This window comes from Centruroides sculpturatus, unplaced genomic scaffold (genome assembly GCF_000671375.1).
Source record: "Centruroides sculpturatus isolate CEXI.00-Female unplaced genomic scaffold, Cexi_2.0 scaffold43, whole genome shotgun sequence".
NCBI classification, from domain to species: domain Eukaryota; kingdom Metazoa; phylum Arthropoda; class Arachnida; order Scorpiones; family Buthidae; genus Centruroides; species Centruroides sculpturatus.
This window is the reverse complement of record NW_019384334.1, coordinates 300,587-315,073: the sequence shown is the minus strand read 5'-3', so window position 1 is coordinate 315,073 and position 14,487 is coordinate 300,587. Positions and strand designations below refer to the sequence as shown.

Genomic DNA, 14,487 nt, shown 5'->3' with positions numbered 1-14,487 from the left:
GCGTCGGAAAACCTGATTTATTCGTGTACGCACCAGACGGAAAAACAAAAAATATCGTGTATCCACAAACACTCCAATAAATAAATAGAATTGAAACGACACTTTGAAATGTTTTCCCGATGAAAATGAATAATAATAATAAGTTTCAATAAAAATAATAAAATGTAAATTGAATTTTATCATAACGAGTTTGCTTGAATTTCCTTTCTTCTGAGATCGCAGCAATGCGCGACGGGTAAGCTAGTGAAGTAATGAAAATCACATCTGAGAAATAAACAGTATTTTAGAGCTCACAATGGAACCTGAAATTGATCTGACGACAGAAGAACTCTCAAATGAAGAATACCAAGAAACTCAGTGAGATGTATTTTTTTTTGAAAAAGTGGAAGACGAAAGAGAACCAATGTCAACATCTGCTACTAAAGATCTTTTGAAGAAGTGGGACGATGTAAGAACAACAATCATCCAAGTGGCATCCAAACCAGAATAAGGTTAATGGGGTTGGTGATCTCTACAATTACAATACTATTAATTACTTCCGAAAAATCCTGAAGAAAAGAGAAAGCAATTGACATTGGACAGATTCTTTAACCCCCACAAACGGGAAAAACATGATTAATAAAAATGCAAGACTGCATGTATATGTATTTTTACTATTATATATAAATAAACGTAGTAAAAAAGTATTTATTTTTTTATCTTTTTGGAGTCTCCAGAACAAATTAATCAAATTCCCATAAAAACCTATGGTAAATCAATAATTGGTTAATGAACAATTCGGATAACGAACAAAATCTTGGAACAGATTATGTTCGTTAACCAATCACCCACTGTATTATTGAGATCATGCATTATTGTTTCTTTCCATAATTATCAAGACAAATATTCTCTCTTCATTGCAGTAATAACATCTAAAATATGAATGATATCCATTCCTAATCATATTTCTTGGTGATGACAGAGAAAACAAAAAAGTGATTTTCATTTCTGAAAGTTTGTCATCTCCACTGATCAGATCTAGGAAGCTGGTTTAAGAAATACTTTTTAATTGTTGTCCAAATCAAGGTCATTGAGAAACTTTATTCTTGAAATGTGCTTTTTTATGAGTTATGGTTTCAACAAGTTTTAAAATGTGATTAAGGTTTACACATTCTCTTCAAATTGACCCTGTGACTGAACCAGCTGCTTGGTAGTTGCAAGCATGGAACATTGGAACATCACCAAACTTTTTATGCTACTTCTCATGAGGTCTGCATTTGAATGGTAGTTTTGACCTTGTTATTATTTCAAAAACATTAAAAAAATTGTTGACTTAAGTTAGTTATTAAATTTTGTCTTGTTTTTATTTTGGAATTTAATTTATATATATTATACATACACTTTTATATATATACTATTTTTGTGGTATTACTGTTTAGAATATATTATCATATTAGGTATTAGGACAAATATTTATTAACTTGTAAATAATTTTATACCAGGTTAGAAGAATATTGGTACTTTTTTTATATTGAAAGTGATAGTTGATTAAATTTACTAATTAGTTAAATGGAAAATTGAATAAAATCACATTAAATTACAGTATTCTTTTTGTTAGGAATATGTTTGTTATTCTGTAATTTGTAATATAAACACAAATCTATTCCTACACTCCTTAAAAGTAAAATTGCAACACCACAAAGGAATGCACATAGTCACCTGCAAATTTCAGGACCAGTAAAGGTGACAGATATGCAAATGATTAAGTTCACGTGGGATCCAGTTTCAGGCTCTAAAGACCAGCAGCAGGCTTGGATCATAAATTCTACCAGTGACGGTTTGCAGTAACCGAACTTGCAAAGAAGCATAGAAAATGCCTTGGAGATGACAGTGAATTGAATACCACCAGTTAATGGTTGGGGAATGAGACTGTATCCTGGTGCTGAATGACCATGGTTTGTTGATATGCATGTTGGGCACACTATGAATACCATCCAGTGATGTGTAACACAATGGACACGGAAACATCTGCAAACAGGCTGAAGAAGGAGTGGACTGCACTGGCTTACGACAGAGCACATAGATTGGCAGATTTGCTGAATAGCCTTGGGACCCATTTGCCATGGCATGTGATATCTGAAACTGCCTGTTATCATCAACAGGTTCATCTGTGTCCACCCAACCATTTGCAATAGGTTGCTTGAATTCAGCAGGCTGCATGCAATCCATGTGCCATAAACCATTTGACACAGACTGTATGCCTGATGTTGTGGTGTTGTCATCACAACTGGATCACTGAATGACATTGGGTATTATTTATGGATGAATTCTGCTTCTGTTTGTGGAGGAATGATAGCCATGGATGGGTGTGGCAGTAACCCGGGGAACACTGCGTGCCAGCTTTTTTCGTAGTGTTACACTGGGCATCATGGTTTGGGGAGGCATCATGTTTGATCAGCAGACAGCCCTGGTGCACATTTATGATACTCTGACAGTGGACCACTATATCACACGAATTGTGTGGTTGGTAGTTTAGCCACTGGTGCAGGCTGCACCTGATGCGCTGTTTCAGCAAGACAATGTCTGACTGTATGTTGCATGGCAAACTCTCACCAGCCTGAACAGAATTTATATCTTTCCCTGGCTGGCATCCTCACTGGATCTTTCTCCCCTTGAACACTTGTGGGACCTTGTCCAGTATGAGGTATACTGGGGTCCACTCCCACATATCATAGACAACATGCACATGACAGTGAATGCAGTTCGGCAAGGGATACCTCAGACAACCATTAATCATTTCATTGTTGTATGCTTTGCTGTAGAGCAGCCTATATAGCTGTCCATGGGGAGGGCATATTCATTATTGAATAAACAGGTGTCTGTTGCACATCTTTATTCTTTTAATCATTTGCATGTGTCTCATCTCTACCAATCCTGCAATGTGCACATAGCTATGCACATTTTTTTGTGGTGTTGCGATTTCACTTTTGAGGAGTGTATATATTAAAAACTCAATTAAACAAAATTGAATAAATGCTTAAAAATAAAGGACCACATTTTAATAAGTCTAGTGAGCATATTTTAGCTATTTTTTCCAAGAAATCATTATCATTGGTAACATGATGACACATTTTCTGAAATGCATATAAAAGTTATAAATATTTGATGTGAAAAGATTTTTGTGATCTAGGCCTATAGTGTACATTATTTTATTGTTTGAAGAAAATTGATACTTAAGCCATATTACAGTTTTATTTAAGAAACAAATAGTCTCACTTGAAGCAACTAGAGTTTTCTCAAGTATTTAAACTAAGAAACAAAACAATTTTTAGAATTTTCTGATTTTCCCCCCTCTTTAAAAAGTTACTATTTAAAATAATAATTTCTTGTTCTTTAATGCCAAAATTAGAAATAAATAAATTAAAATTTCACATTGCAAAATTTTAATTTTGTATATTATTTTATTCATTACTGAAATTTATACAGGCCAAATAACAAAAAAGATAATTTTTAATTTATATGTTTTTATTGTCTTCACTTTTGTAATTCACTGTAATGTAATGTTTACTACTTTTAGAAAGAAAATTATTTCATTACCAAAAACGATATTAAAGTAGACATAAATACTCCTTATTTTAACAAAAATTTCTGTTTTCCTATTTAATATTAATTGAAAATGTTTTTGTTAAAATATAATTTTTAGTAGTGTTGTAACGAATAGTATATTCGGCCAGGAGCGTGGCCGAATAGCCGAATATTCGGCCAAACTATTCGGCTCGATTATCGCACGTACGAAAATTGGCGCGAAAACCGCATTATGGCAAGGANTAAACAAATGACACTAACTCTATAACATTAACTCTAAATACCAAAATGATTAATTTACTGTGTTTTTGTTGTTTATAACTCCTGTTTTTAGGTATTCGGTATTCGGCTGAATAGTGAAAAATAGGCCGAATAGTAACCGAATATTCGTTACATCACTAATTTTTAAGTTTGAATTTTTTAGGTGTTTCTCAATACATTTATAGATTAAGCTACTTTGCTGTATAAATGTTTTATTTTCCTAGTAGTGACATTACAATCACTAGTATTCATTTAGGCTTTATTATTTTTATTTATTTATTTTTTGGTCTAATTAATTATTTCATTTTAATCTAATATTTATATTAAGTTTAATATTAATATTTTTGTAAATTTTTTATTTTTTCAGTTCTTTGTGCAAAGAATTTAGCAAAAAAAGATTTTTTTCGTGAGTACATAACTTTATTTTTAAAATAAAAATTTTGATATATATTATACCTTAATTTGAAAAGTTCATGTTATATTAATATCAAAAATGTTATAAATAAATGAGTAATTTCAGTTTAATATAATTTTCTTATATTTCTAATATTTATACAATCTTAATTTAAAATATGGAAAATATTTCTCAGATTTTTTAAATTCTTTTTAAAATTTACATTTTGAATAAGTTTTTAGTTTATTTTGTTTATTTTGATAAAGATTAATATTTAAATTTTTATTCATTATATAATGTAATTCAATGAAATCTTTAAAATTAATTTATATATATTTTTAACTATATAAAATCATCGTTCCAATTCTTTTTATATAAAATGAAGATCTACAAAATAAGCTTTTCTTTTGATATTATTGAAAATATCAGCTTTATCTGATTACAGCAACTGAACTACAATTAAAGTTTAAATAGAATAGAATTTATATTTCTAATTATAATTAAGTGTAATTAGACTTTACATATTTAGAATTTTAAGTAATTTTTCAAAATATAATTAAATTGCAATTTATATTTAAATATATTCATTTATTATACCTATTCAAATTTGTAATTTAATTAATAAGTATGACAGTGTAAATTTTAGATATTTAGAACATTTTGATTAATATTCATGTAATTTGTTTTGAATAATTTATGTTCATAAATACCCATATGAAATATTTCATAAAAATCAAGCTTGTAATAAAACTAATTAATATTATCAGTTTAAATATAGTTTAATAAAGGATATTATTTACACTTCTGTATAATATATATGACTCAATTATAATATTAAGGAAATGCTTCTTGATTTTTCTTTCAACAATGCATATTTTTAAACAGCTGCTTTTTTTTTTCTTCTTCAGATAAAGCTTATTAATATTTTATAAGCTATAATATAAATTTAACACTAATTCTTAATTTAAAAAGTTAAAATTTTAGGAATATATTTGTTTGATATATACCAAAACATTGAAGATTACATATTTATGTAAATAAATCAGTATATGATTTGAAGAAAAACAAAATTATTATAAAACATTTTTATATAATTTTAAATATATGAATTAATATCATTATCACTATATTAATTTGTATGTCTAAAGTTGTATAATTTATAAATATTCATAAAATTATTTATTTTATAAAAGTATATATTTTATATCATAATAGCTATAGTTCTACAGATATAAAAATTGTATAATTATATAATGTTTATGTATTCATACTAATATTAACTTTCTATTAAATTCTGAAAAAAATTATTCATATTTGAAAATGTTCAAAAGTTATTTATTATTAAAATATACTGTTGAAAATAAGACATAATTAACTTAAAAGAAACAGTTTTAATAATGCATTCAGTTAATACAAATTTAAGATTTAATGAATTCATCTTGAGACTTAGTAACTTAAATAGAAAAGTTGTTTTATAACATAAATGTAATTCAAATATTGAGAAATATGTCGTACCTCTTGTTATTATTTTTTATATTAGTAAATAAAATGTAAAATGTGTTAACAAATATTCATTGTTTAATATATAGGGTATTTATAAATGAATGGTGCAGTTTTAAAAATTAATAATAAATCTATTTATTACCTTATATGGGCAAACCTTACAGCATAAGCAGTGGCAAGTGTCCAATTTTTTTATGCGCTAATCACTCTCGTGAAGAACTGAAGTTAAAAATGGAGGATGATGGGTTTGTAGAAAGACTCATCTTCTGCGATGAAGCCACTTTCCATGTAAGTGGCAAGGTGAACACACACAATGTCTGTATCTGGGGAAGCGAGAAACCACATACACTGATAGAGCATCAGCGTGACTGTCCAAAAGTGAACATTTTCTGTGTGGTATTGCACAAGAAAGTGTACGGCCCATCTTTCTTTGAACAACAGACAGTGATGGGTGACTCATTTCTAGACATGTTGGAAACCTGGTTGTTACCTGAGCTGAACACCAATTGTGATGACTACATTTTGCAACTGGAAGGTGCTCTGCCCCATTTTCACAGGAATGTATACGAGCTTCTTAATTGTGTTCTTCACCAGTGCTGGATTGGACATGGTGCAACAGCAGACATCAAACAGCTCCCCTGGCAACCCCATTCACCAGATTTAACACCTTTCAATTTCTTTTTGTGGGGTTTGTTAAAGACTGAGTTTATGTACTGTCGATGCTTGTGTCCCTTGAGGAACTGTGTGATCAGATAAAGTATGCACAGACCATCAAAGTGCTGGAGGACATGCTACACTGCGTATGGGAAAAATTTGATTACCATGTAGATGTGTGTCGTGCGACCATGGGTGCACATAGTGATTAATGCATAAAAAACTTGGACAGTTGCCGCTGTTTATGCTGTAAAGTTTGCCCATATAAGATAATAAATGGATTTATTATTAATTTTTAAAATTGTTCCATTCATTTATAAACACCCTGTATATATATATCAATTTATGCATTTTTAAATTGAACAGTCTGAAAGTAATCAAAAAGTTTAGAGTCAAATTTATGAATAATAATCTAGTAAACAATAACTGCACTCCAGTTTTATTGTTGTTCTTTTTATTATTGAATTTTCATGAGAGAATATTTTATGATGAAATATTGTAAAAATAGGATACTTAAATACAGTGGAACCTCGGTATACGACCTTAATCCGTTCCTGGTGTTTGGACTTATACCGAATAGGACGTATACCGAACCAACCTTTTCCATAAGAAGTAATGTAAAAATGATTAATCCGTTCTCATGTAAAAAAAATGGCTGGCTTTAAACACCTCGCTTTCCTGGCTAGTTTCTGCTTGATTTTTCATGAGAGCAGCATGTATCCTTTTAACTTTCTCGCAAATAATTTCTTCCGATACGCTGTCGCCGGCACACTGTTTTTCAGTTATCCAAAGCAAAAGCAATTTCTCGACATGATCTAATGTCTTCGATCTCTGTTTAGAAATTGATTTAACCCCTTTCGCAACGTTAGCAAATTTAATAATGTCTTTATTTTTCACGATTGTCGATATCGTCGTTCTCGGAATACGGAATGCAACAGTTAAATCTCGAACACGCGTGCCACCTTCATATTTCTCAACAATCTCTTTTTTCAGTTCCGTTGTGATTCTAGTCATTTTTTTATTTTTCTGTTGCCCTTTTGCAATTCATGATTAATAAAAATAATAAAATGTTACTTACAAATTAAAATCAGAAGAAATTTAACAAAGTTATAAACCGTAGCACCGCGAACGTCTAGTCTAGTGTAGTACACCGATAATGCTAATTGTTCATAGATGGCAAGTATAATTGAATTAAGTCGTATACCGAGCAAAATTTGTTTCGTCCAAACAGGACGTATTCCGAATTGGATGTATTCTAAAGCAGACGTATACCGAGGTTCCACTGTATTTTCTATTTATATTAATAAGAATGCTGTGAAATCTGGTTAATTTAAAGTAATCAAGAGAAAAAAAATTTGGACTTTGAGCTAAAAAGTTTTGAGTTGTGGAGGCTAACTAAAAATAAAGATTGTAGTCAAACTATAATTGTTTTTTTTTTTAAATTAATTTATCAAAAGTACATTTATTTATTATGTTGCTTGTTGAAAAAATTCATCAGCACTCAAATAAAACGAAAACTGAAAAAAAAGCAGGTTCAAATGGCAGTTACAGTATCTACATCACACATGCTTTATAGAAAGTTTCTGATTAGTTTATTTGATAGATGAATGTTAATTATTTTATTTAAACGAAACTTAAAATCTTGGAAATTTATGAAAATACTGTATAAAAACCTCATTCGAGTTAAACAGTTTGATGAATTCAAGTTAACCAATTTGATTTAACGTGTAAATTCCTATTCAGGGTGATCAGGGAAAGAAAATGACTTCAAGTAAACATGAATTTGAGTTATCCTGGTTTGAGTTAACCAAGGGCTGTATTCTGGTTACTGTCTCTGGTCTCTCATCTCTTGCAATCCGGTCACTGATTGGCTAATCCAAATGATTAGCCAATCAGCGACTGGCTTACGAGAGATCAGAGACAGTGACCAGAATATGGCTTCAGGTTCCACTGTATAATCTCAGTAAGAATATATAAATAAAAAGTAAATATTTATTTTTCTTAATGGAAATGACACCAAGTAAAACTGTTGAATTAGATCTGAACTATTTCATTAAGATTTCAAAAATATATATACAGGATATCCTCGTTAATTCAAACTCAGATAGTTTGAAATCCTTTTAGTTCATAACTATACTATTTGTCCTGGCTGGGAATGTAGAGATTTAAAGATTTTAGAGATGTCAAGGAATTCAGTTAGTTTGAAATATGGCTACTTTGAAATTCAAAGTGGAAATTCTGTTCAAACTGTGATATGCATATATTAACTTGATCATTTAGATCAAAGTGCCTCCTTACTATGAGAGAACATAGATCAAGAACAACTTTAATCTGGTTGACATGGTTTTGCATTTACAGTAACACATTTTCAGGTGTCACTTTACCCATGGAAAACCCTTTTTTCTCTTACCTCATAAAATATGGCTGGACAAAATTGGACTAAAAGTAACAGATTGAGATGTTTGTAGGGCTCTAATCTACTAGATTTGGTGACTTACTACTATTTGGGCTACTATAAAAATAATTTGGGCTACATTTTGAGAATTCTGCTTTATTTTTTATAAAATCTATTTGGCAACCTGTCAGGTTCTCATAGGACAACTTATGTTTACCTGCAGTGTATTTATATTATTATTAATTAACGAAAATAGCATTTTCTATATGAAGTCTATTTTGTTTGCTTAATAAATTACATCAGTTACATAACATTTGGTATACTGTACAGAAATATGTAAATCCTGGATAATTTACAACTTGATAATTCAAAGTCATGATTATTTTGTCTCTTGAATTTTAAACTAACAAGGATTTCCTGTATATATATTTCATCGTAATATTTATGTACACAATAGAATTTTTTTGCAGAGAGCTGTTTATAATTACATTTATAAATCTACTATAAATCTATCTACAGATGTGTAATATAAATATAACATATTAGTTGCATTATCCAAATTTAAGCTTTCCTTAAAATCTTTATGTAATGAAATACAAGACCAATAATAGTTTTAAAAAAAGCCACTATATATTAATTAATAATATAAATACATTTATTTAACATTTTTATTCATAAATTTTTACACACATAATATGATATACAATGATACCTCAGTTTTCATTGATAATTCGTCCAAAAACAATCGACGAAAACCAAGGCAATTATTTCCATACGAATCAATGTAAATCCAATTAATTCATTTAGACAGTCCAAAATACATACCAAAAACACATTTTATAGAGAATTAATATAGCTATGTTGTCTTTGAAACTGTGTTTGATAAATGTATTGGACTTCAAACTCAAAATTGAGTTTTTAATAAACACTTGGCTTTATTTCCATCTCTTTTTAGTTGATCAACAAAAAAAAGAATGGAAATAAAGCCAAGTGTTTATTAAAAACTCAATTTTGAGTTTGAAGTCCAATTAATATAGCATTAAATACTAAAAGCAATAAGAAATTAATATAAAAACAAATTAATCTAAAGGAAAGCAATGGAATTGTTTGGCTAGATGCGGGGTGATGTCTTGTCTTGTAGAAGTTCGATGGACATGAGCTTCTAGCCCACAGATTCTCAAACTTATTTTGACCATCACCCACTTTGAGATTTAAAAAAAATCTAGTTCCCCCATATTTTTTAACTTACCTTTTTACATTACTATCTGTTGCATGTCTTAAAAACAGTTATTGCAAATGTAATATTTAAACATGCATTATTATATGGATAGGATAGATAGGGTGTGACCCATATCCTATTTCTGAGATCAAAGAATGTTTCAATGAGGAAATAAAACTCATATTTAATCATTGATCCTTCTACTGTCCCCCTGAAAGCCTCAAGTGCCCACAAGGGGGTGTTATCGCCCACTTTGAGAAAGGATGTTCTAGCCTATATCCTTCCATGGTAAAGTGTGATGTAATTGTCATGTAATAGTAATTGTATGCGATTATGATAGTCGTATTGCGGGGAATAATGCCTTCAGGGAGGTTCATTTAAGGGTAACTGGTCCCTATTCAGGCATTACAGACGTGGAGAAAACGTGGAAAACTCCACATGACCAGCCCGTCCTGGTGAAGTGCAAACGCACAACTGAACTCCCAGTGTTCAGGGAATGGAAACATTGGCCATTGGTGGGCCATCACAGGGTAATGCTCAGAGAACGAGAAATAACACCATACTGAGCCTGAAAACGCATGGGTCGCCATTTGTTTTTGCAAAATTAGCAATGAGATCACTTGGGCATGCTGATGAAAACCGAGATAAATTTTTCACGAAAAAAATTGATGAAAACTGAAACCAATGATAACTGAAGTCAACGAAAGCTGATGTATTACTGTAGTGACATTCTGTTAATTCAGCATTGTCGGGACCGACATAGTGCCTGATTATCAAATATGCTGTCTTATCAGATGGTGGAAATTCTTCCAGTTTTTCATTCTGCCTTTTATGATCGTTTAACATGCCATTTAAAGTTTTCCAGACTATTCTTACTTTGTGCTTTGTACACTTTTATTGCTTATAGATACAAATGTACTCTAATTATCAAAAAAACATGAACAGTAATGTATTGTAGTGGCTTCCATGATAATTATTGATTCCAAATGTGCTAAATATTTCAGTTTCTCATATCAAATCCATGCACTAATGTCTTTGGAAAAGTCTTCAGAAAGATCATGCATGAGTACAGTGACCATATTTTTTTGGGGAAAATAAAGGACATATCGAAGAAAATAAAAAAAATACCTTATAAAATTCATAAGTTTATAACATTTATTACGAAAATAGTAGCATACAACAATGCATACATTAAAATTTTAAACAATCTGAATTATTACACATACACACATTGTAAAAATTTAAATAACATTAATTTTGATACTTTTCAGTAGAATTATTTTTTTTATAGCGCCGTTTCACGCTTTAAAGTCATAAAATTCCATACAGTTCATTTGAAAGTTGTATTTGATGGAAATACATGCTTCTAATGTGCTTACTTTTAAATCAGTTTTTTCATTCGTCCACATATTATTCACCAATGAAAATATTCGTTCAACGGGGGCATTAGATCCAGGGAGACAAAGAAAATTCTACGATTTTACAAATGTTTTTGAAAACAATTTCTTTTGCTGTAAAATGTTCAAAAATCTCAATCCACCTTTGATGGCAGGGCTGGTTATTCTGTCACCATTCGTCGATCTTTTCGTTTGTGACATATTTTTTTACACATGAAACTTCATCAAATAATTCACCGTCGAGTATATTTACGGACCAATGATTCGAAATAAAGATATAGCTTTCCTCTACTTTCGCCCACAAAGAGATTTCGCATAATGTGACCCATTCAAACACATCTATTTCAATAAAAAACATGTCCCAATTATTTAGATAATCTATGCACGTTTGATAAAATGTGTACACAGCATCATTGAATTTTTTGGCTTGTATATTTTCTGATTTTTCTAATGCTAAAACCACTTTTCTAATAACAATAGGAAGAAACCCCTCATTTTTTCTTTCAACTAACTTCAGCTTTAATTAACAAGTGTATCATCCATCAACTAGAGAGTTAAAAAAACTATCACAAAAATCCCCATAAGTGTGTCCATCCCCTGGTACTGTCAGTGGGCCATTTGGTTAGCGACACACTGCACTACTGCACTCTATGTAGCAATGCAACACTGGTCGTGATGGTGTATACAAAACTAACTTGTTCAATATATTATTAGAAAAAAAATTTTTTTAACTTTGCGTCAACTTTACAAAATAAAGGACAAAATGCCTATTTTAGAAAATAAATAAAGTTAAAGGACAGAGCAGTGAAATAAAGGACTGTTTTCTTAAATAAACGACGTATGGTCACTGTATGCATGAGCTAACTGGTTTTATCTAGCACACCATTATGTTGTTTTGGCATTTGTCATCTCTAAAAGAAAAACTCTGACTCCTTTCGAAGAACTGCATGTTTTGAATGCTTTTACATGAAATCTTAACTCCAAACCTACCCAGTGCATCGCTAACCTCCAAATGACAAGCTCAATTTATCAGACTCAATGTTACTGGCTTATCAGTTTGCCAGTGTATTCTTAAATTTCTGACAAGTAAAGGTTTATTGAAAAACATAAAATAACACAATTTCTTCTCAAAAAATGAAAATACAGTAATTTATTTTTGCAGTTTATTTTAAGTTTGAAGACAAACAATAATTGAAATTAATAAAATAACAATTTCATTGTAATTGTAAGGTCCATTTTAAAACTATAAGACCAACCTCATTTTGGACATAAAATGTATAGAGGGAATGCCAATAACAGAAATAAACATGTTTGAAATGAGATACTGATAGATATATTAATAGTCATAACTACTTTTATAAAATACACAAGGCACAAATACAGTCAACCCCCCCCCATAACACAGTAGATACATTCCATTCTTTATGAAATTGATATTCTACAAGTCCTTAAATACATGAGCCAATCACAGCCCAGCACGTATGCAGGGGCGCCGCTAGCTGTTTGAACGCCCGTGTGCAATACCGATTATGCCGCCCCCTGTTTAACTACGATTACCTATGCTGAGCTTGCCAGAAAGGCTCTTTGCCGCCCCCTGGACGTGCCGCCCGCGTGCGGTGCACGCCTTGCACGCCCGCTTACGGCAGCCCTGCATGTATGCAGTTTATGGACTATGGCTGTTTGAAAGGTTTACTTCCATAAAATTAATCGATTCTAGACTAATTTGACTCAACATTTCCAAAACACATATAATTTTTTGGGAATAATCCATATAAACTATGCTATAAACAAAAAATTTTAGGATTACTTACAGTGTGTGTATCGTTTGACAACGCCATTGCCTAAGCTTGTTTTCGTCGTGGAGCGGTGCATCGAATGGGGGCATACGTGTTTCCTGATAAATTATTTTTCTGCAAAAAATTTGCTGAACTTTGGAAACATCATTAATATAAATATAATTTTTATGGCCGTTAAATAATAAATGGTTTTTAGTAGGTCTGCTGCTTGTTTAAACTCAACGGTTTGTGCAATATCCACTATTGGTCTAAATTTGACCAATCCTGTCGCGACACGAGTTGGCGATGACGTTTTACTGTTATATAGGAGTCTTTTAGCATGTTTATATGAATATGGTCGCAATTTTTTCGCTGTTATATACGAATCTGAATTAATCAAGGATTTCTCCCACACCGGGTCATATACAACAAATATGTATAGTCTTCAACCTATATCCGGCGTAAAAATTCCAAACTAATATTGGCAAATGCTTTCGATGCCCCTCCTGGGCTCTTCTTCAGGCCAAATTTAATGTACTGGATTCTTAAATCAAATATTTTTAAATAANGCATGCGTGTTTCCTGATAAATTATTTTTCTGCAAAAAATTTGCTGAACTTTGGAAACATCATTAATATAAATATAATTTTTATGGCCGTTAAATAATAAATGGTTTTTAGTAGGTCCGCTGCTTGTTTAAACTCAACAGTTTGTGCAATATCCACTATTGGTCTAAATTTGACCAATCCTGTCGCAACACGAGTTGGCGATGACGTTTTACTGTTATATAGGAGTCTTTTAGCATGTTTATATGAATATGGTCACAATTTTTTCGCTGTTATATACGAATCTGAATTAATCAAGGATTTCTCCCACACCGGGTCATGTACAACAAATACGTATAGTCTTCAACCTATATCCGGCGTAAAAATTCTAAACTAATATTGGCAAACGCTTTCGATGCCCCTCCTGGGCTCGTCTTCAGGCCAAATTTAATGTACTGGATTCTTAAATCAAATATTTTTAAATAAGAACGTACTCCGTTACTAAAAGTTCAAAGTTTTAGAAACGGCACGTGATTATAAAATGCGCGTGATNACAAATATTGGCAAATGCTTTCGATGCCCCTCCTGGGCTCTTCTTCAGGCCAAATTTAATGTACTGGATTCTTAAATCAAATATTTTTAAATAAGAACGTACTCCGTTACTAAAAGTTCAAAGTTTTAGAAACGGCACGTGATTATAAAATGCGCGTGATTATTATAAGATGCGCACAACATATCTCCACGAATATAAAATATAAAGAAATTATAATTCGGAAAAGC

At 31.1% G+C, this 14,487-nt stretch overlaps 1 protein-coding gene across 1 annotated transcript in view; it reads left to right on the top strand.

Moving 5' to 3' along the window:
• Positions 1–4,192: 4,192 nt before the first annotated feature.
• Positions 4,193–14,487, top strand: part of LOC111631422 (E3 ubiquitin-protein ligase SMURF2-like) — a 58,368-nt gene continuing 48,073 nt past the window's right edge. The window contains exon 1 of the mRNA XM_023375659.1: positions 4,193–4,231. The gene's annotated coding sequence lies outside the window, so the exon portion shown is untranslated. The remainder of the gene's footprint in view (positions 4,232–14,487) is intronic.